The 24,064-nt window shown below is 43.5% G+C and overlaps 1 protein-coding gene across 2 annotated transcripts in view; it reads right to left on the reverse strand.

Annotated features, from left to right (window-relative positions):
* Positions 1 to 24,064, reverse strand: part of TMEFF2 (transmembrane protein with EGF like and two follistatin like domains 2) — a 136,714-nt gene that overhangs the window by 73,041 nt on the left and 39,609 nt on the right. The window lies entirely within an intron of this gene.

Genomic DNA, 24,064 nt, shown 5'->3' on the forward strand with positions numbered 1-24,064 from the left:
GGGGAAAGAAAGGAGGGTAAGGTACAATCTAACCTAATTATGGCTTTGTAAAAATTATTTTCAAGCCATTAACTGAGATTTGGCCTACTTAGATCGTAAACTTCTGGGGGCAAAGACTTGTTCTCTTTGTATTTGTATGTCTTGAAAAACACAGTCTGTGTCCCTGATCAGAGCTCCTACACCCCGGTACATTAACACACCCGTGCCCACTGCAAGAGGACCTCTGCAGCTTGCACTTGGCCCAAACAGCTGGGAGGACTGAACGTAGTTTGAGATTTAGGAGGTGGAAAAAATTTAACTGGTTAGTTTAATTATCAATCTTTGCTAATAATTCCTCCTAATAATGAAATCCTAGCATTTCTGGTTTTAGAACATGTAACCATGCTCTCCGTGCAGAAATCAAGATGACTTAACAGCCATGCCAGGAAAAACATATTCCTGAGAGCTCACGGGTATGTATACACGTGGTCCCACCTAAAATCAGTCAACCCAAATCTGGGTCAGTGTAAGAAAATCGGAGGAATTACAAAGGCGTGTGGGAAAAGACCTCTTGGGGAACGATCCCAACCATCCTCCAAGCTGCAAGTGCTATTCACTGAGGATGAGCACATTCTTTTTGATTTTCTGTTTCTTCCAGGTCAGCTGCCTGCCCAACCCGCCATGTGCCAAGAAGCACTTAGAGCCACGAATCTGTTGTGAATCGCACGGTAATTGCTGCGTTCGTGCAGACCTCCAGTGCTGAAACCACGAAAATGCACAAAGGCTTTGGTGGAGCTGGTGCTGGAAGGACTCTGGAGGAATCCTGCCTGATGCTATGACTGCAGAGAAAAAACTTGAAAATATAACTGCACCTTTAAAGATCCTGAAACCAAAAGGGAATAATAGAACCGAAACACATTATTTTAAAAACAAGCTGATTTGGGAGTCATTCCTGATGTTGAAATGTGCCATGACAGAAAGAGCGGCGTAGAAATTCTGTGTTCTTAAATAGCCCGCACCTTCCAGCAGCACCACGGTGATTACAATTCAATTGCGGGTGAAGAAGTTCCACAGTGTAATTTCTAAGTCATCTCAAATCTGTGGAAAGCTCTGGTATATTACAGGTAAAAGCACCTCACTTCTTATACAGCAATCATCAGATGTCAGAAGTGCAAGTGCTTGGTTCTACCGGTATTCAGCCTCATGCATAGGTTGGAGAAACACGTGCAGAAGATTTGGCCAGGAGCATTATTTTTTAATTAAGAGAGAGGAAAAAAAATCTTTAGAAAGCATCTTAAACCGACAAGGTGAGGTGTGTGGAATGACCTGAGACAGACAGGCACTGATTGAAAGCCATTGAGGTAATTCCAGAAGTAATTAGATCTTTGGACAACAAAGTGATGAAACAGGACAAATGACCTTTTCTCATTCGCACACTACCAGCTTATTTTTCTGATTTGTTTCACTCTCCAGGAACAGCATTTCTTCTAAATACTAGCAGAAAAAATATGGCTACGGCACTGAGCTGGGATGCAGAATATCTGGATTCAGTGCCTGGCTCTGCTGCAGATTTCCAATATGACCTTGGGCACATCCATTAATCTCTTGCATCTCAGTTCTTTTGCAGCAAAATGGGAGGAGAGCTACTACTTTTTGCTTGCCCACTCGCCTGCCTTCTCTATGGAGACTGCAAGCATTTTCTGAGCAGTTTCCTGGCATAACCACGTCTATAAATTTAGCAGAGGCCTGGAGGTCAACCGCTGTGCGAAAAGTCAAGCACAGCGAGGCCACCACGAGAAGCCAAAGACGGTGTTTGGAAGCACTCCCTGGTGTCCGTGCAGACTGCCAGGCAGCTGTGCTAGCTCTGCCCTGGGTCTTTACTTCGGGCCCAGGGAAAGGAGCGCCGCTCCTCCAGCCCAGGACACACGTGCCCAGCTGTCCCCAGCATGGGGCTGGCAGGAGCAGCGCTGCTGGACCAGAGAGCAAATGGCACGGAGTTGTCCCGCTCCCTGGCCACTGGTGACCACCCAGCTGTGCTGCACTTGTGAGACAGCTCCCGAGCTGCTGGCTGAAGGATTTTGCTCTACCCCTGAGATAACAATCATTTTATTGAACTCTATAGGCGATGCTGTAATTTTTATAAGATAAAATATCAGAAAATTATAGATTGCCCTTACAAAGCTATTGTGAAAATTTACAGTCCCCGGCGTCTAATCACCACTTGGCTGCATGAATGAGAGTGCAAACATATAAATATACACCCAAACACTGACATACACATTCTGTCTGCATATCGTATGCGGAGATACCTATGTGTGTATGCATACATATCATTACACACCCCCACATGATCACATTTCAACATGAACAGGGATGTCAGAGTTCGTCTACCATCAGAATAAACATCCAACTTGATACATTTTTCATAAGACCTCTGTGAATTCAGTATAATTACATTTTTGAGGATGTATTTTGCAAACGTGCCAGATAATGCCAGAAGCGCAGCTTTGAGTTGACTGCATTCTTACTCCCACCAGTGTCCTTGGTATGACAGTTTTGATACAAACAGTGTGTATTAGATCATTAGTACAGAGACAACCCTCTCTCCCTGCCACGCTTTTGAAGCTCAGGCTGATGAATGAGAACTTGCTACTTTTGCATTCTGCTATGCCCAGGTAATGGCATCTAGATTGCCTCTGACCACGCTCCTAGGGCGTTCCCTGCCAGCCGAAACAAACACAAGAAAATACATAACGTGCCTACAATCAATCAAGGTATAATTTTCTGGAAGCATATAGAAAGTCATTTATTGACTAATAAGGCAGCCAATTATCCAGGGTCCATTAAGTAGCATGACTGCTCAAACCTCCACCCGCATCTGTAAGGTTTCTCAGTGCTCCATGTGGACAGGAGCACACACGCATGCCTCTGGGGGTGATGCAGTTCCTCTTATAAAGCACAACAATATTCAGCTTAGGGAAGCAAGCAAAGAGTAACGACTCAAAGATTTCTGTGCACGAAACAGAAATGATGATTTTCTTTAAATCTTAAAACGCTTGGCAGAATATTTCAGAAGGCAAGACTTATAAAACTCCCTTTGCATGAAAATAGCTGGGAAAGGTGACAGTAATTACAATCAGGAGTTGTCCAAGGATGCAGCTTTACGTTCTGAATCACCCTGTTGCTAATCAAGTCGCTGTATTGATCACTCTCCTTGGATGCTTTCCCTTTCACCCTGGGGCGCGTGCGGTGCTCTCCGTATGGGTGGCGACTTGAGCCTTCACAACTCCATTAGGGCAAGATGCTGAATTTCATTTGGAACAGAGCAGGGAGGTCCTGCACAACACATACCTCAGATAAGTAGGAATACAACAACCTCTTTCATTAACAAGCCAGAAAGGAAGCCTCCTTACATCACTATTTATAGACTTTGTTATTTTTCTTTGAGATCAAATACTGGCATAAGCTGCCGTTCCTCTGTTGACTTTGCAATTACACACAACGCTTACACTGGCTACACGCTCATCCTTCTGATCCTCCCTGTCATATTTTACTGACTTGCTCCCGTGCAACCTCTGCTCTGAATACAGCAACGATGCTCTGCTACCTCTCAGAGTCAGCAACTGGTTTTAAAAGATTTATCCCAACTTTAATTAAAAAGATAGTTATTACATTCACATTTGAAATGCACTTTTTTTTTAATGGCTTCTTTTCTGCTATGATAATAACATTGGAAAAATTCTGCTGGAAAGTTCTAATGATACCAATGTATATTTAAATTTCAAGACACACTAACTTTAGAACAAGATAATGTAGCATTTTAATTATGGCTTTTCTATTTATATATTTCCTATGTGGCGCAAGACCCCTTTAATGAAAGCACGTTTTGGAGTAGCTTCAACACCCAGCATTATTGCAAGTTTTTGAATGTGCCAGCAGCTTATCAGCTAAAATATGTTAATTTCTCTAATGGGGTAATGAAGTCTAAATGCTTTCAGGAAGACATTGCTATGATAATGGGTCTACTTAAAACACAACATTAGGAGAACCTTGATTACAGGTTGCTCACTAGTTTTGACTTCCTTGGGAACCAGAGTTTTTTTCCATACCTAATTTGCTGCAAGAGCTGCTGGGAAGGAGACTCATCTCCACTTACTTAGTCAATCACCTTTGATAACATAAGCAAAGGGACCATTTGCTGTCTGAAGAAAATCTACAAATGCAACTGCAGTCTGGTTTTTATCATCAGGAGTGCCTCACCATGGCAATTGCCACCACGTATTCATTTGGTGCGATATTCAACTCCCAGTCACACAGCTTGAAGGGGAAAACAGGGAAGCAATGCCCAGTATAGAGGCAGTCAAACACAAGCTGATGGGTTAGTGAAGGGGGTGTCAATAATACTCAAGTGGTTTTACATGCACATCCAGAAGCACAGAATGGCTGACGCTGGAAGGGACCTCTGAAGATCATCTAGTTCAACCCCCACATCCATGTGAGCTGCTCACAGCAGCACCGGATGGGTGGCTTTTTGAGACCGACTTAGACCTGTAGAGGCCTGGAGGATGAAGCAAGTGAGGCTGTGAAACATGCAGGGGAACAGGAGACAGGGAGGTGACAGCACTTACATGAGAAGCTAGTGGAAAGTCAAAATGAAGAGACAGGTTTCATGAGAGGAGATGAAGGAAGGAGAAGAGGTACATAAAGTGATGAAGATGGCATGCCTGTTGAGAAAACCACCTGGCCAACATCTCTATGCACCTTGAGAACAAGACTCTCCATTTGTATTTGTACAATGCTGGCTAACCAGAAGACTTGCCCACACAAAAAAGTAGTGTCTCTCTTCAAAAAAAGAGAGATACTACTCCGCTTCCCAGTGCAATGCACCAAGTTCTGACCTCAGACATCACATCTGATTTCCATTATAGGAAAATCAAGAAAGCCTGACCCTGTCGCACAGATACTCTCTTCGAAAGGAAATGAGCTTGCTATTTGTCTCAGTGTGTTCAGCAGGGACATGCTCTCCCACGATTTGGAAACAAATAGCTCTGTAAATCCAGCAGTATTGAGCACAGCGTGATCTAAGTGAACTAAATACTCTACCTTGGTACTTGCATTTTCCCCTTTATCAAAACAAATAGTAATCCACTCATTAAATCCAGTATTTCTGGAATTAATTCAGCAGTCATTACAAGTCACCTTTAATTGGATTAGCTATAATTACAATAAAATAATTCCCTGAAATCATAAGAAGTTATATCGGTAAGTTGTGTGTTGTTTTTGTTGTTGTTGTTTTTTTGTTTTTTTTTTTTTTTTAAATAGAGATACAAATGTGAGGCGAATGTATTAGAGCCAAGAAACACTTCAGAGGTACCTATCAACCCCTCCTCACTCTCATTCCCGTCGAGCATGCCTGTGCATTGCCTGCTTTAGGCCCTGGTGGCCCTGCTGTGTGCTCGGCCCTGACAGGCCCCAATTAGCCAGAAGAGTGATTTATGGCTGCTCTGCCACCCGGCCTGGCCCACGCTGTGGCGGTCCCTGAGGAGGTGACTCCTCTCCTCAGGCATCGGCCAGCCCCTGATGGCAGGGCATCAAGGCCAGGCCTGCGTTTCCCAAGTGGACGTTTTCCTCAGCACAACATGACAAGACTTTATGGGGCCGATTCCTCACAAGTTAGGCACCCACAAACTACTGTACTCCGGGCCTAATCGCCATCTTGAGAACATATCTAGGCCCTGTCCTGAAGTGCCGGTAGTGCTGTGATTTTGGGCATGAATGTCAACCTAGGTCAATAATCGGCCAATAATTCCTCTGCCTTTGGAAGACATTATTTCGTATCCAAAGGTGTCATGGACCAAATTTGCCTCTCAGGTTGGCTCTGCCTCTGCTGACACACATTAACACAACTCAAGTGACGCTGGCCAACATCGGCCACAGCCTGGAGCACAAGGTGTACAAGAGGCAAGATCCCTTGTCCTGCACATCATTTTATAGCCTCAGAAGCCATCCAGGTTTCTCTGCTCATATTCTAATATGATATCAAGCGTTGTGTAAGGAAGGAATCAAACAAAATGGGGCGATGACCTATGGACATGGCTGACCCTGGACAAACAGAATAAATTTGCTGGAAATAGAGGGTTTGCATTCGAGACCTTCATTCGTAAAACAAAATTACATGGCACATTGGCAGGAGCTCTGACCCTGCTCTAACACCAGTCACAATTTCACATTTAATACATGCCGTAAAAATAGTACATTTGATTCGCACGAGCATGTCATGTCACATAAATGTAACAGCATGCTGCAAGTTACATTTGCTACCACTTGTATGAACGTACTGCCCTCCCTTCCACATGCCCCAGTTCTCACAGCTCCTTGTGAACAAAAGTACAGCAGGAGTTAATCAGACTGAGCAATCTGGAAATGCATTTTGGAATAAGAGAAGTCAAATTAGCTACTATGAAAGTATAAAGCACAAGAAGTTCCATAGAAAAAAGAGGGAGTTGAACCAGGTGCTGTATTTTTAAAAATACTCATAAATTATGCACATTTTATGTAATCTTACTTTGTCTAAAGCTCTAGTGTTTCTTTTTAACTAATCCCCTAAAACAAAACATTTCTCTAGGGCTTTCAACAGCATCTCTTCTTCCTTTGCAGTTGCTAATGCATACACCTCTGATCTGATCCATCTCCTGCTCCCCATTTCCCACAAAAGGTTCAGGGCTGGGGGTGCAATGTTTGTTCCACTTAAAAAGCAATTTTTATTTTATTTTTTTCCCTGTGCAGGAGAAAAGTGGGACTGAGGACCACCGTTTAACTGCACAGCAGCTATAGCATCAAACACAGGTTCACTAATCTGCTCACCTTTTTCACTCTACGTCAGGGGAAGCCGGGCCAGGAAATCCTGGAGGCCAGCAAGGGACAGGGTGGCTGTTTCTGGAGGGAGAAGCTCAGCTTTGTGCCCCTCTTTGGCCCAGGGCCCTCACGTGAGACAGCCAGCTGCACCCATCCCTAGAGAAACATCACATAATGGTGGCTCGAAATGTCCCTCTGGAGAAGACATGAGAGTCAGCTCTGAGATGCTAACCCTACAACCATCTTGTCTAAGCAAGTGGTGGCTGCCCTTCCTCAGCCCCTTCCCCGAGGCACTTCTGGACGGGGTTTGGCCCCATGCTGAGCCATTTCAATGCAACAGTCAGCAGAGGATGAAGCAGCGGACACGCCAGCAGTTTTCTGCTGGTGTGGTGTACTGAGGCCACGAAAACAGCAAGGCCAGCAAAATGCAGGGCAGGACCTCGGCAGCCCGCAGCGAGATGAGCCGAGATTGCTGTGCTTGTCAGAATGGCCAGATCAATATGTAAAAGAGAAAGAGGGTAGAGAAAGAGTAATTAGGAAAAATAAAGCACTGCTTTCCTCAGTTTCTCTTCAACTTCCATTGCCAATCATGGCACAAATGCTCATGGAGCTCACATTTAGGACCTTTGTTCAAGAAATTGCGTGCCCCAATTCATTTTGCTTACAGTGTGTATACTGCGTGAAAATACAGCCTCTGACTTGATGCTCAGACATTAGGCAGACATTAAGTATGTTAATATTGCAGTTGTAATTACATGTTTTTTTCTTCTAATTTTGGAAGGATAATTCTTTGGAATAATTACTCTGAGTCTAACTAAGTTCTGGGGAATGTCTGAGTCACCAAGAATCACATCTGCACTCCAGTGAAAAGGCTTGGTGAAATTTTGAACATTTTTATTCCTACTAATTACTAGAGCTGGGAAAATCAAAAGGCATCCGTTGGTTTCTGCCTTTAAGAAACACACAGTCTGTTTGGAAGATGCTACAGGGATTTCCTCTAATGGAAATAGTATAGTTGCTATGAGAAGTTCCTAACTTAAAATTTGCTGAAGGTTTTCCAATTCACAATTAGAACAGTATGCTTATATGATACTCTCATGCTTAAAGAGCACACAGCCAAATTACTGACAAATCTCTCTCAGATCTTACAGGCTTTCCACGCAGAACTCCTGCACAGTCATAGACAAAGCGCAGGAAAACATGCGCTCCATACCATGCAGACAACTTGAGTTTGTAGCACAGTCGCCGCATAATAAGACACTAAAATACTCCCAAAAGAACTGAAGAAGAAAATTGCATATAGCCGAAACTGCCATTTAAATGTCAGACTTGCAGAATCCCACCTCTGAATTTGCTTATTTCAGAGCAACCAGTAACCCTTGAACAAACAAACAAATGAAAAACAAATGGAACTTTTCGGCGTTCAGAAAATGTGATTTTGTAACCAAAAGGTCTAACGTTTTAACAAAGTCATCAGCAGATGAAATAAAGTTCAAGTGGAGCTGTTGTACTTTATTCTCCTCCTTCCTTGCCCATCTGTAATGGGGATTTATTTCAGCAGCTCAGGGTCTCTCTCGGTACTGCTTGTGTGTTACCCATGGGTCTGGAGTTCTCTATTCATTCACATTATTTGAATAATAATGCATATGTATAATCCGCCTTCCTCCTGTAACTGTTCTACTTGAAGAACCAATTAATTCTATTTGTTACTTCCTGCTGTATTATTTCTTCTCTACAAGCTGGAATCCCTTTAGGATCCAGCCCTGTCTGCCCTTGACTACTGATGATTTCCTTGGATTTTCAATCATCAGAGCCTCTTCCTGTGGATTTTAGAGCATTATTGAGATTGTCAATTTTAATAATTCAGGTTTTCATAGGCTGTGCCTGCAGCAGCCCTTGAAAAAATAAAAAAGAACAATCATGCTTTCTTTCGGTTTAAAAATGAATGGACCATTATGTTGTTATTTTTTTTTAAATGTAAATAACCTGATCTTTTATATTGTATGTTGATATATTATGTGTTACATATACAAACACTGACACAGCCCTTCTCTTCTTCTGGTAATGGCCAAAGCAACAGCCATTGTGTCTGATACAGCTACCTGACAACTTCTTCCAAATCATTATGGATGAAAAGCATTTAGCATGTTTTCAGGAATTCTGCTGTTGCGTAAACACTCAGCAACACAGCCTGTAAGCACTTGAATAGATACTTAAAGGCACAGGGTTTAGAAACAAAGGCATTTCCTGAGGCATCACACTTTAGGGAACCCAGTTTCAGATTTGCTTGTACTCCCCTTTCCCCTATTGCACGACAAGGAGAAGCAATAAATGCTGGAATACCCCTGTGACAGGGCAGATGGATTAGTTTAAGTGAGGACAAGGTAGCTGGATGTCAGATTTCAGGCAGAGCTACAGGACCAGGCTCTCTCCCAGAATTGCAGCAGAGGAAGTTTTAAACCTCTGATCAATGTCACAGGCTTGCCTATACCCAGAGCACTCTGGCTTGGAGTGGATGAAGGGTGTTAAAAACCTTTCCTGTTCTTCTGCTTATGTGAACAGCACAGTAACACCTTCAGTTTTAGCAAGGGTTTCTACTGATCTTCAATAGTTTAACAAAAACTATGAATGTGAACAGAAATGCCACTTTCCCTAAGTACTCTTCCCATATCACTACCACCAGCTGGGGCTGAGAACAAGAGACAAGGAAATGGGCAGCTTTTTCTTTTCTTTCCATCGCTTTGGTGTCACTGGCCACAGGAGGCCAAGCTCTGCAGGATGTGTCCCCCCTCCCACTGCCTGTGTGATGTTAAGCTGCCCGCAGTGCCCACGATTTGCAATGGGAAGGTTCAATGACCAAAATGTGGCTGTGGGGCTTAAGGGACTTCTTGCTAAACCTAAAAAAAAGAGCTGTGCTTCAGAAAGCTGTGGCATCTGGGCTCTGAGCATCTCCACCCAAGCAGCAGCAATGCACCCCTTCTTCTACTAGGCCTGGCTGTGCCACGTCACATCAGGAACAATTTGGACCCCAGCATGCTACTACCTCTAAATGGGGAACATCAAATGGTTTCCCTTGCTTTGGTTTTTCCATGACCTTTAAAAGCAACTATTTTTTTTTAATTCTTCCTGGCAGTGCAAAATTAGCTTTAGATCTGAGTTTCCAATTACGCCTCCCTGTAAATAAGCAGCACATCTGCTGTCAGAGCGGCGCAGATACCGAGAGGCTCATGCTGCTGAAGTTATCCAGGACCAGCTGAGATTCAGCTCTGCCCCAGTTTTACCCAAATAATGATTTCCAAATTAAACCTACCATAAGGCCGCTGATCAGAGCAAGAGAGAGCTCATAGGCTTACAGTATCTGTAAGCTTTCAAAAGCTGCCTTCGTTTCCTCCTTTCAGTTATTGATCTATGCGAGTGTATGAGTTGATCTGTTTTGAAGGGAGCGTTATTAAAAAAGAGGGCACACTGCAGCCAGTTATGTCAGGCTATGGGAACGCACCGCAGTCAATCGCCGAACAATTTGTAACACTGCTCCTTATAAATAAAACTAATAATGTCCCATCAGCATATAAAACAGCAGACAAAAAACACAGGGAGGAAATGGACAAGCTGAAATGCTGGGAAAGAAAACGTTCTCAAGCATGGACGTGCCTCCCTAAAGGCCACGTCTCTTTTGCAGGAGAATTGAGGCTGAAAGGGGCGGGCAGATGCATAGCAAACATCAGGGAAACGACAAGAAACACGCTTCTTTCTGGTAAGGGGACCATTATTAAGCTCATGATCATATCGCCAGAGCCCAGGATTCATATTCACAGCTGATTCTCACACACAAACACACATTCTTCTATGAGGACATCCATGTTCACATCTATGCTCCCACCTCAACGCACAAAGCCAAGCACTCACCGGTAGGTTTTAGCAAGCAATTTCCCACTAGGGTAGTTCAAGGATGAAGCTTCTTTCACCTTCTTTGGGAACAGCTGCTCCTGGCTATCACCAGTGACATGATTTGGAAATACATTGACCCCAGTCTGATTCATTATGAATATTCGCATAGGAACATAAAAACTGTGTGCATGCATTTATGCACAGTAATGCACACAAAATATGCATTAGGCTGCCTTGTAATGCTCATACCTACAAAAGGTTAAATAGCCCTAGGTGACAGAGAGCTATTTAAATGGACCTTTTTATAATGGCAAACAATAATGCATTCTGGTTACCTCCTGACATGGCTTCCTTCCAGTCAGCATTAAGGAGAATTACTACCTGATTTTAATACATCTTGGTTCAATTTCATGCAGGCTTATTGTCTTCTAATTATCAACACAACAATTTGATCTGCATCCAGATTAAGGCACTGCCCTGACTTCTAACACCAGAGCAAGGCACATGGTGGTGTGCTGATTTCTCAAGCAGTAAGCAGTTTGCTGTTGTCTCACATCCCCAAGGCACAAATAAGCAGATGCTGCATTAAAGCTTGTTTTACAAAACTGCTTCAGTTGTGATATACATTTTTAATATAATATACAGAGTGCATTAAAGTGAAAACTGCCAGGGCCAGAAAACTCATACAAATTCATTAGCAAGGCCAGCTTCTCAATTAAGCTGAGTTGAAGACTAGATCTAGTTGAAGAGAAAAGAATTGTCCAGAGCAGCTGAAACGAGTGAAAAGCTTGATCATGTTTGCCATACGTGAGCACAGCTTGGTTTAACATTTCAGGTTTTTGAGCATCGGTTGGGATTGTTTCTCAGCAAGGACAAGCCTCACTGACCTTTCTCTTCCTTTCATCACAAGGATACTGTGGTCGGCTTGAAAGCTTGAGTTTTGTAGAATATTGCTATCCTGAGTGTAAAAGCAGAGGCACAGCTTTTCAGATACAGAACGGGCTCTGCATAGGAAACACCAGCAGCCAAAATATTTTGGAGCACCTGCTGACACGCCTTCATTCACGGGTAGGTTTCAAAGATCAGAAATTACATATTTTGCTTATGAAAGACAAGCCAAAAGAGAAAGCCACATTTTCGTTCTCTGCAGCTGATTTACATTTCTTACCTACGCTCTTCTCCCTCAGTTGACATTGTCAGTTATAGGATAACTGAAGAGCACCTCTGGAGTGCTCTGTAGTTAATCCGCTGCACTGCCTGCAAACTATATGGTGAAGTGGCAATTACTCCAGGAGCTTTTATACAGCACAGGCTTTGCTCTTGCTGCAAAGGCAGGTGAATCTTTGTCACGGTCTTTGAAGAAACTCAAGTTATCAGAGGATTATTGTTACAAATATGTTTAAAGATGATGCAATGTAAAATATATCAAAAATTATTCCAGCCAGCTACAGACTAAGGTTTACAAAAAGCATCTGCTGGCTGCCTCTGGTAAAACATTACATTTGTCTCGACTTTATTTCTGGCATACCTGGCTACTGCTCCTAAGAGCTGTGTTGTTGCACAAGGCTGCTATAGATTACCTGAAAGGAAGAGGAGCTGTGTAACACAGCCTTCTGCAGCAGTCACAGGATTGCTGTCCTTTATGAAGCCCTTTGGCACTGAATCTTTCCAGACAATGACAACGCAACCACACTGAACGGGATGAGTTGACAGAATAGTTTTCTCCCTCACTGTTGGCTCTTTCTTCTTTAGTTTTTCCCTTCACTGGATCTGTTGGATTCCCAAAAGCTGCTCGCCATGCCAGGGTGGCCTGGGACATCTTCACCATCTTCTCCATGAGACCACAGCACCTTAATCACAATTTCCTTTTCTCACGGAAGATTAATAAAATGATTAATTTCAGGCTAGAATTGGTGCGGATTTATGGAGCTTCTCCCACCGTACCAGCTGCGGGCACTAATTTAACCTGACCTTAGCCACTCGTGCAATCTGAGAGCTCCCCATGCTGCGCACCTGCTGGCAGATCAGAGTCTGCCGAGGCTCTCGTGTTGCCTCCACGTCCCTTCAAATGAACAGGTCGGTCAGTCCTACGGTGCTGCTAAACACAGAAACAGCAGAGATGACTTTCTGCAGCCCTGTCTTGAAGTCACAGCACTCTGAAGGGAAGGGAGAAAACGCGGATTATATGCCTCATCACCATGCACTGCCCAAGACAAATGAGGGTGCATATTCCTAATTGCTTGAGTTGCACGGGCGATCTCTTCTTCTAAAAAGAAGAGGCTTCTGAAAAGTTTAATGAAACACGACGAAAAGGTTTTTTGTCACTGATTTTCCTGCCCCTAGGATCAATCAAATTTCTTTTTAAGATAAAGAAAAATCTCTCTTTCCTATGAGTTAGGTTAAAAAGGAATGAGGCAGGAATATCTAAAGATAAGGACAGCAAAACAGGATGATGGTGAGTTTCTGTGCTACTACGTGTCCGGGTTTCTTCCCATTTGTTTCTCAACTCTGAACCTTGTTGTTTTGTGTAATTGCTTTTAAATAACTATAATGTTCTAGAAAATGACTTTATATTTTCTTTCAAATGCTTCAATTACTTAAAGGTTTTTTTCAACATTACTTCCACATTAAGGGTATTTGTTTTTTGTCCGCCTCGGCACTAGCTCGAGACAAAATGTAGGTTAATCTCAATCTAGTTGACTTCTATAAAACAGACATAGCTTAGGACTGGGCTGCCAGGCTGCCTAGTGAAATCAAGAGCATCTCTTTTACCAACACATGCTGTAGTGCAACAGACAAGATGGAAAAGAGATAGTTAATCTGTAAGTGTAGGGTAGACGGGCAGGTACAAAGGAAACAGAAAAATCCTGATGAGGACTGGATCTTGCTTGTTAAAAGTCTTGCTTACAAGTAGTAAGAACAACTGTCTTAAATATTAAAACCTTTCACATCTTATGTGAACTCAAAAATTGCTCATGGCATTGTTTTCAAATAGCAAATAATCCTCCTTAAGGATTTTTCTTTTTAGAAGGAAAACATTAGCCTCAAAGCACCTGCCATCCAGATAAAGACATCCAGAAAAAGAGTACCTCATAGCAGAGGAGTTAGAACATGCTGCAGCTTTCCAACCTGTATCCATATTTAATGCTAACGGGTTCAGTTGCAGATGTATTTCTGCTCGGAAAAGGTTTTTTTTCCTGTATAAAACACCCTCTTTTTAACAGCAACGTTTTTGCTGCTGCCTATTGGTGATGCTTAGACATTTGGTCATTTGGTGCCCTCACCTTTAGCAGAGTGCCAAGTGTTAGGGATCGAGGGCCTCAAATGTCACCTACTTCACATGCCATAGCCTAGCAGAGCACAGCACGTGAATGCTGTGAAAACCAAAGGAAAATGACCCAAATGCGTTTTTCCAGGACCCACAGCATAGGCAAGTTGTGAGCTCCCCCTGCTGACACGAGGGAGCCCTGCCTGGCACCACCACTGCCGGGCCACCAACGCCACAAGAAGATGCTCACCACCAGCGGGGCTGGAGAGGAGAAATCCCAGGAAGAAGCCAAAAAGAGCTCTGACAGCAAGGCTGGAGCCAGGTGTGGCTCAGCCCCAGCACCTGAGATCTCATGGTTTGACATCCGAACTGGCCGAGTGCCCTTGGCTCCTTTTGGGAAACAACTGCACCCAGATGGCTCAGTGGGGCCATCTGCACCACATCTCCTGCTGAGCATCTCCAGTGCTGCCTGCAAAGGCTTCACAGGGCGATTCTCCCACTGGCTTTTAAAGGTCCCCTTCTGCTCCTTGGAGTGACTGGAAGGTCCCTGAATTGCTGAGCCACCCAACGCAGTCCTGTCCCACCGAGCCACGGTTTCACTCCCAGCACAAATACCCTGGGGCACCACCACCAATGCTGGCACATCAGGTTGGGAGAGGGAAGATACCAAGGAGAGGCTTTCTGAGAGCCAAGGAAGGAAAAACCTAACAAAATCTTTGAGAAAACCTGTGCCAAAACCTCCTTAGACACGTATCCATGACTAAGCAGTATAGCTACGCTGCTGCACAGAGGGTGCTGATCTCTGGTCGTAGCCTAAAAGCACTGATGCAACAATACACACAGATTAATTGCTGAGAAGCTTACATATTAATAGCAGAAGTTTTGGTCAGGAACATGAAAATCTGTAGGCACTGGAGCAATAAAATAGAACTGGGGCCGTATGGCGAGTGAACAAAGTCTGCTGAAGAATGGTGCATTTCTGCCTTCGATTGGGACTTTCCAGAGCTGTCAGCTGAGCTGCAGAATTAGAAACCTGACATTGCAGCAGTCAGTTTTTAGATTTCAAGCTGTTCAAATGACTGGTCTCCAGGGAGGAATATCTAGCATGCAGGAATCAATAGCAGAACTGGTAAAGATGCCAATGTCTGGGGGCAGCCGCCCCAACAAAACGCCCCAGTCAGCCAGGCCAGCCTACTGAGAAGATGTGAGAGAGGGAGATGGAAAATCGTGCTCCCTTTGAATCAGTACAAGAGAGATGCTATGTACTACTCCCTATGTATGTGTAATTGTGGCTTGATGATACCCGAATCCACCTTACAGACTGATCTTCCATACCCCCTCAGTTCACACCGTGCCGGGACTCCGAGCCACCCTCCAGTGAGACTCCAGAGGAGCCCATTTTATCTTATCTTCACCCCTAAATGCATTACAAGTGACATCGCTTAATTTTAGCCAATCTGAACAGCTAATTAGATGTAAACAGATTGAAAAATTGTACACACGGGACAACTCATTTTTCAAAAGGCCACTAATCTAAACAAACCTGAGTCCATCCATTTACTTCAACATTTGTCTGAATGAATTACAGCATAGGCTTGTCCTGCACTGGCCTTGTGATTCACACAACGGGCTCCCTCCTCTTTTGATGAAAATCTCAGGCACGGTACAAAAGAATAAGTTATTTGTTTATCAAGGCTCTGTAAGAACAAAGATGAAGATGCCTCTGAGTCTAGTGGAAGACACGTATGAGCCGAAGCAATTAATCTCTCCCACCTCCCAAAGCCATCTCACACAGTAATACATCAAAGCCAGGGAGGCTCTTTGTAATAACAGATAAAATCAAATGATATTTAATTGTGATCAATACACATTCCAGCTTCGGAGCTCCTTAGGTGCCATCCTCTCTGCTCCTGCCCCCTTATGCCAGAATAAATAGGCACAGAATAAGCAGGAAAAGGATCCTGGCGCTGGATGTGGTTGTACCAGTCACTGCCCTGAGAATCAGAGCAGCCCTGAGAAGAGCCCGTGGTGACTCGAGAAGGTCACTGGCTGCTGAAGTTATCCAGCACAGGGCAACATCAAGAAGTCTTGGGATGAAACGCACCACATGTGGCCTATTTTTAAACACAGAGCAATCAGCAGGGCATTACGCGTGCGGGTTTGTATTTGCTGCTAGAGCCCACATTTCTTCCATCACCTGCATATGTAAACGTTCACAATTAGATAGGAGAGGGCAGAGATGGAAGTGTTGTGGATTTTTAGATGAACAAACATTTTCACATCAGCAATCCAGGTTTCGTAGCATAGAAATCTTGCTGAACATCACCTCAACCTATTTGGCATGCAAACTAATCTACAGGAGCTGGAATGAAGGGACTGCTGAGCACCTGCTGTGACCTGCCACGTGCCACAGACCCTGGGACTTGCAAACTCACCCTTGTTTGAGCAGAGCAATCTAGGCACACAACCGTCAAAACTTCAACTGGCAGAGAATCCAACATAACTTTTAATTGCTTGCTTCTATCTGCTGTTGCCTCCATTTCTCAGAGTCTAACCTTCATTTCCAGCCTGACGTCTTGTTAGACCTTTGTCTGTCAGAAAAAGAGAACCCTTTTCCTGCTCATTTCTGTTCCCCACAGAGCTACTTATGGATTGTGTCCTACACACCCCTTTCCTTCCCCCAGACAAAACTCAAAGCATCAAAGCTCTCCCAGCAAGGCAGCTTCCCCACCAGCTGCGCACAGGGGTCTCTCCTGCTGCTCAGGACCTTCAGAGCTGGAGGTGCTGCCTCCCCTGCACCAACACAAAAGGTGGAGGCAATCCGACATCCTCGAGAGTCTTCTTCTTAAATATACAAGGATAACAGTAGGGTTTACATAGGGATTTCACAAAAAGCCCATCAACTGCCAAGGCTCCACCTTGCTTTGTAGCATTGCTGCTTCCAGGGGGGTTTCCCCACCTTGCTCCTCTGGGTTCCCCCCTCTGTTCCATGGTTGTGGCACATCAGAATGCCTGCTCCTTCTCGTACCAGTGTGCCTAGCAAATGAGATTGGGTTGTTTCTGTGATCTGTTCATTCCTTACCTCCCCAGCCACATCAGCGTGACCAATGAGTAATGTATGTTCCCACCCGAGCCACTGGCAAAGAGAAACAGATAAACAGCATGAGGCTGATGCCTGTGCTGGCCGTATGAAAATGATAAATCCACTTACAATCATGTTGTGAAAGGCAGTTTTTACTCCACTAATTATGTACCATGTTAATTTTGCATGATTCTTGTTCCTTAATCATACTGTCGTGTACTGGCATGCCAAATACTTCACTGACATCCACGTACACCACATCAATATTGCTGTCTTTATCAAGCAAATTTGTAGCTTCATAAATAACATTTCAATTAATTGACAAAATCTATTACATCAGCCCATATTGCTCGGCATTAGTTCTCATTTATTTCTTTATTAATCAGGTCTGGATCAGCATGTCCTGCTCTACCTCGATCAATGTCAGATTGACAAGCCTATAAATAACTGGATTTTTTCCCTACCCTTTTGAATACCCACATATCTACATTCTCTCAGACCCTTAGAACTCTTCCATGTTCTCAGATGTACCGAAAACCACAAATTAAAGTCCTTAACTAGCTCTTTTTAAACTCCTGGCTCTAGTTATTTGGAGCTGCTGAAGTAAAAAGGGTCTTGCTTCAGCAGCTGCTTGTTTTAATGGGTTAAAATAAGCGCCATCATTGTCTAACTCACGAGTAGCTAGAACAAGTGAGATCGAGAAGTCCAAAGCCTTAAAAAAAAATATAATGAAACATCATGGAAGAGTTCTGACATCTTCTTACTCAGATCATATTATTTTCAAAATGCAATTTCGAGTTCGTCCTATTATGAAGTATTTAGGGCTTGTATTCAAGTGTCCTCCTGGCCAACAAGGACTAGAAACATTTTATGAGTTTGCTTTAAATGAGAACCAAGCATCTTCCACACCTATTCAAAAGCCTGGGCTGAGAGAGTGGTGATATCATCTTAACTGGTAGCACCGTACCATAAAACTTCAACTTGCCTGAATTTGATTAGGAGTTGTTCTGGATTCTTGGGCTTGTGACACACTCATTAAACTTACCCTGTATGTGCATTTACGTAAAGTAACCGGCAATCTCTAGTTTACCAAGTGTCTGGGAAGCAGTCATGCCCTTCCTGAAGATAAACTCCCATCGACTTCAAAGAGAGCAAGCAAAATTTCTGCTTTTATTTACTAATCTCTGAAAGGGAAGAAATCCTCTTAGACAAAAGGGAATTTAAGCGTCTGATGCAGAATACATTAAGTTTTCCAGCTGCAATGGAGGCCTGAAATGTAAGAGTTAAAGAAAAGCCAGTACACAAACCTTGCGAGAGGACTTGGCAGTTTTCACCCTATTTGTTCTTTGTTAGATCTCATGAGAGCATCTAACAAATCCTATGTCACGCCAAAACCAGTTCAAAGCTAGTGCCTAGTGAATCAGCTTCTTCAAGCAATAAAGCACAGAGCACGTAACTGAAAGATGGACAAGGACCTCAAGACCTTCTGGTCACTCCAGGACTGCCTCAGGCCCCACTTGAAGACATCCACATCGAGAAGAAAGCTTTGAAGTCAATGGTATTTAAGGATGTGCTAAAAATTAAGCACGTGCCTAAGCACATACTCTGGCCCATGAAGCAACGATGTGCTCTGAGCAAGTGTAACAGGGCCCATGGGAAGCTTGAGAAGCATCTTTCTTCCCTGTGGAAGAATTTCCTGCGTAGGAAAGCAAAACGATGAGCTAGATTCACCTCTCGCTGTCAGCACGGCTCATCTCCACACTTGTCGCAGGGAAAATTAATCCAGGTTTACAGAGATGTAGCAGACAAATCTAGTCCACTACATTTCTCTTTTGCTCTGTTTACAGTAACAGCCCAATAAATGAGTGTTTGTGATAGGATGCCCTCTTTTTAATCTGTTTGCTGGAGTATCACAGGATTTGTTTGCTGGTTTGATGACTTAGTTATTTGTGGATTTACAGATTGCACATGATTAGACAGCATATTTTGGATTTTTTTTTAACTCAGTTTTGATGTGGATGGCTAGTTTGGATTTTTAAGTGAAACCAGAGCATCCTCAGTATTTTTTTTTGGTGTAGGTGAGTATCCACAGCCTCCTTCTGTTAAAACTCTGAACAGTTTTAAAGAAGCACTAAAAAAAATGTAAGAAATTGGATCATTTAAGAAAGCTATGAATGGAAGCCACTCTGACCTCTTGTCAGCAAAAGGCTCTGGATCCTCAGGGTATCCTTGATTTTTTTTTTTTCTCTTTTCTCCCAGGAATGACTGAAAAACAGGCCAGGTATCATTCACGATGGGCCAACTCTTTCCCATATTTCTCAATGCTGTCTGTCTACTTGATAGCAGTTGTGCATTCAAATCAAGAACGCAGCACGGACTTTGGTCCATTAATAACAAAGTATGCACAGGGATGAAGCACAGCACATTTCATGGGATTTTGCACTATAATTTCAGAAGCAGCAGAGGCAGTAAGCAAAACACGGGCAGAACTTGGGCAACTAAATCCAAACCCAGCGTCTTCCAAGCTGGTACTGATAAATAAGCCCAGAGAGCTTCACGTCTGGAGGAGCTCTGGGGGATTTGCTGGAACATCTCAGGCAGGCAGGGTCAATTAGCTCAGTGCTTAGCTCAACTTGACGTGAATCCAAAAGCAGGATATTCTTATCATTTCCATACCTTCTTAGGATTTCCAAAATATCTCCTGCATCTGACCCTGTGCAAAACACCAACAGCAAGGACCTAAATGTTCACTGCTTAGAAATGCCCAAGTGCTTCCCATTCGGTCACCACACTCACATGAGATTCATCCTCTCCCAATTTTTTAAAGGCCACAAAGAGATGTTAACTGCCATTTCCAGAACTAAACTCTTACACAGGTCAGATGTGCACCAGCCCTGAACTAAAAGTCAAGTAATCACGTTAGGACAGTGAAAAGCTTGAGCTAATAAACCCAGCCTTTCACAGAGCTTATTGGTTTGGGCTCGGTGCCATGCCGAGGTTAACAAGGTAAAAACCTGTTTAACAAAGAAGACATATATTTGACCATCCACAGTCGGGTCAATCATTTAAGATTTAAACATTCCCTCCAGAGGTATTTACCCAGTCACACGCACGTTGCTTATAGTTGCTTCTGTACCTCCTGATACTGCTTTAAATTATACTAACCAAATGAAATTAGACTAGAAGCAGTTTTCCTACTGCCTTATTGCAGTTGATAACAGCATGTGGGGTCAGCAAATATTCTTAACTCACATGAGAGAGCCCTGTATTACCTGTTATACCCAGCCAAGAAAAAAAAAAAAAAAGGGCAGGATGTGCAGGCTCAAAACACCACAAATTCCCTTTCTTTTAGAAGTTAAATTAGAACAGTTCCATTATTTTCACATACCCTAATACATGTGTATAGGTGTGCAGGTCAGCATTGCATTTTATACACCATTTCATTCAGACCAATAAACACGCCAGGTTTTATGGAGCATTTTGGCTCAACTGTTATTGCTCGGACGGTGTTTACAGCAATATTCATTGTGTTCTGCATAGCCCTGCCTATCAATCAACCCCAAAATAAAGCAGAAAGAGAAATCCAGGGAAAAGCAGCGGAGCTGCTGAATCCAAGCCAGCCACACAAACCCAGCATGGACACGAGGGCAAAGGCAAGTGGGTCAAAGTAGCTGTTTGGCTGTTAATTAAACAAAAAGATGGATGCAGTGTATGATAGTTTGCCTCAAAAAACAATTCAGGCCTCACAGCGTTTTCTTTCTTCTCTTTTGACTGGATTAGTCTCTCAAGACGACTGTTGTTCCGCACAGATTCATAATATGTATGTGTTTACTCACACATCTCCAAGCCGACAGGAAAGGCAGACCAGAATTCCAAATCTATCATTAGATCTACATGTTGGCACCTACAAAGAGCTGCAGGACTCCAATTTTCTGGGTAAGATTGAAGGCATAAGCCGAAGAGAACAAACAAACAAACAAAAAGCCATTCTCATCCTTAAAACACACAAACAAAACAAGAGAGACAGAGAAAAAAAAAAATGATGGCCCAAAAGGCTCTCCCTCACCACAAAGAAGTACCTCATGGTATCAGGGCGTACCATGCTGGAGCCCTAATCTTATAATTAGTGCCCCTAGATGCTACTCCAAAATAATGGTGACGATGATATTGATGAATTGCGACTTGTTTATTCATTCAGCTTTAGTCTAGATCATAAAGAATTAACATAAAAACCAAACTCTGATAAGATCTCCATACCCAGGGGCCCCATACGATTCCCATTAGAGTCAGCGAGACCTTAATGGAAATTGGCTGAGGCTCTGAAACTAATTCGATGTAGGTGCTCATGTACTGCAGCGCTGGGGGATCACAGACACCTGGCGCGATCGGCACCCACCGTAAATCATCGATCAGGCTGTGAATGCAAGCCAATCAACGGAGCTAAGAACATGGATAATACAGGGAGGGGAAAAAAAGCCTTCAATGCAGAAAAGAAACCAAGCAGAGATGTTCTTAGGCCGTTAAGTACTATAATAAAATACTGCATCTTGAGTATGCCACTGTTTGAAGGCAGCTAGGAAACGAGCAAGAATTCATTATGAACTCGCTCAAGACCAAACCATGAATCACTGGGTTCTAAAAAAAAAAAAACCCGCCCAGTAGTCTAGAGAACGGCGCAGATGAAAATGAATGGAATCTCTTTAAATTACTCTGTATAAACTCCTTCACGTTCATTCTTTCTGCCACTGATTAGTATCTCTCTGTGATACTGGCTTTTAAATAATTCCACACTGTACTCAGTTTCTGCAATCAAAACACAGAAACAACTCTTGATTCTGCATTTTTAGTCTTCATTTACCGGGGAAAAAATGTCTTCTGTGGTAAGAAACTGGAACGCCTACTGTTCCTACCCATTTACTGGATATCCCCAAAAGTGTGTGCCAATGGCTCAGTAACCCAATGGCATTAAATTTCTCCCGTCACTTTACAGAGAAGGGGACTTTTGTATTGCTTTATTGAATATGCTATTGCTGCCTAAAGCAGCAATACATCGCCTCTGGAAGGCCCCCAGGATCATTAAAACGATAAGAAGTTGGGACCCCCTGCTCCCAGCAACCCTGAAAGTAAAGCAGAAAACTGGAAGGCCTAAATGCTAAGGCTAGAAGAGCTTTCTGCAAAACCAGATGGGGACGAGCAGAAGGGAAACATGGCTGGCAAAACACGACCTCTGGCTGTACTGCTCCTGCTCTATCCAGCTTCCTGAGCAAATGAGGCCTGTGTGACCACACGGTGTAGCTGTGGACATCCGTCCATTGCACCAACCCCTTTCCAGGAATTCCTGAACCGTCATCCAATTATGATTTCACCTGACAAAAACTCCACCGAGGAAAAAACAGGACTGAGAGCTGAACTGTTACCAGTCGTGAGGTAAACCACCACACAGCAATAAGGTCGTCATGTTCCAAGAACTGGAAAACATCCTGTCCTCTGCCAGTTGGCAATCTGAGTTAATTCCCCATTAGGCGTGTACCTTATCAGACCACGGAAATCCAACCACAAGAGACAAATCTGCTGGAAAGCTGCTATGCTCATCTCGTGGAATGGCACAGAAACCCTGCAGAAATCTATGGGAGTAATATGGAGGGGCTCCAGTAAGAAGCAACATCCTTGTCCACCTAGGAGCGCAGGAAGGCAGATGTTCCTGCGAGAACGGTCCCCAGGTACTCACAGTGTAGGATCACCCCTTACAGGTGCCCTCAAGTAGAAATCCACCCACCCTTTGCCCAAGGAGAATGAGCATGGAAGAGATCCCTACGACTTCCCAGCCCCACGGATGTTATTTGGCTGGATTTTGCTTGAAAAGTCTTTTCAACACGAGCCTCCTAACCCACCGGGCCCACAAGGCTTTGCCCAGCCTGCCTAGACCCCCAGCAGGTCCCCAGGGCCCCCAGCACTGGTTGGCCACTTGTTAACCAGGGCTGCCTGGAGAAGCTTAAGAAAGGCAATCTTGTTTGTCCCTTGTGTTTCTGAAAATTTTCCTAAGACCTCAGACTTCTCCTAGAACAACCTCCCCACTCATGACCGTTGGAGTGGATTTTACAAGACTTACTGTGATGACATCCAAATTTTATTACAGCTTTTACAACAAGACCATGTGTAGTAAAGAGTGATGTAGTGACAATATTTACTTGGCTGGATTTAGCTTCTTAGGGCACATAAATATACTTTTGCACTTTAAGAACAGCAGTGGCTGCCTACTAAATCTTGTATAATACAAGGCAGCTTTGTAGACCTTTAAACACACCAACTTGACTCCGTCTACTTCTCAAATTTGCTTCCTCGCTATCTGCCTTGTCAGTCCCCGTGGTCCTGTTCTGCTCATCTTCTGTCAACCTCAGCTTTTAAAATGAAATTGTTTGGAAATCATGCTTTTAAAACCCTATGCCTTGTGAGTATGGGATTCATTCCTTTCAGAAAGTGGGCGTGTTTGTTTCCCCATCTCCCCCAGTTATAAAAACAGACTGGGAATCTTACTCATTTTCCTTAGTATGTGCGTGAAAAAGTCACACAAAATCCATCATTTGAAAATTGATTACTGACTGAGTGTGTGAAAACCCCATCTTAAATTGTAGATTTCTGTTAATCTGAGATCTGAATCAGGAATCTCTTTGATTTAGTCCAGTTCAGAAAAAATATTGAAAGGACATGGGAGCAAAATAGGAGTAGCTGGACAAAATTTTTTAACGAGGTGTAATATTTTCAGTTGGGATTTCTGGGAGCCAAGTCTGAAGCATCTTAAAATGTTCTGACTTCCAGAAAACAAACCAAGTCCAGTCTGTGACAAATAGGTCCCTTGCAAATGCCCCGTGCTCAGGCTGTTGATTACTTCACAGGTAAAAGTAATATTCCACCTAAACGCTGCGCTCTGCAGCATGCTGGTTACCAAAACTACACGAAGACTGGGTGATGCTTTACCAGAGAGCAGAAATGCA

This window comes from Anas acuta, chromosome 6 (genome assembly GCF_963932015.1).
Source record: "Anas acuta chromosome 6, bAnaAcu1.1, whole genome shotgun sequence".
In the NCBI taxonomy this organism is placed as follows: domain Eukaryota; kingdom Metazoa; phylum Chordata; class Aves; order Anseriformes; family Anatidae; genus Anas; species Anas acuta.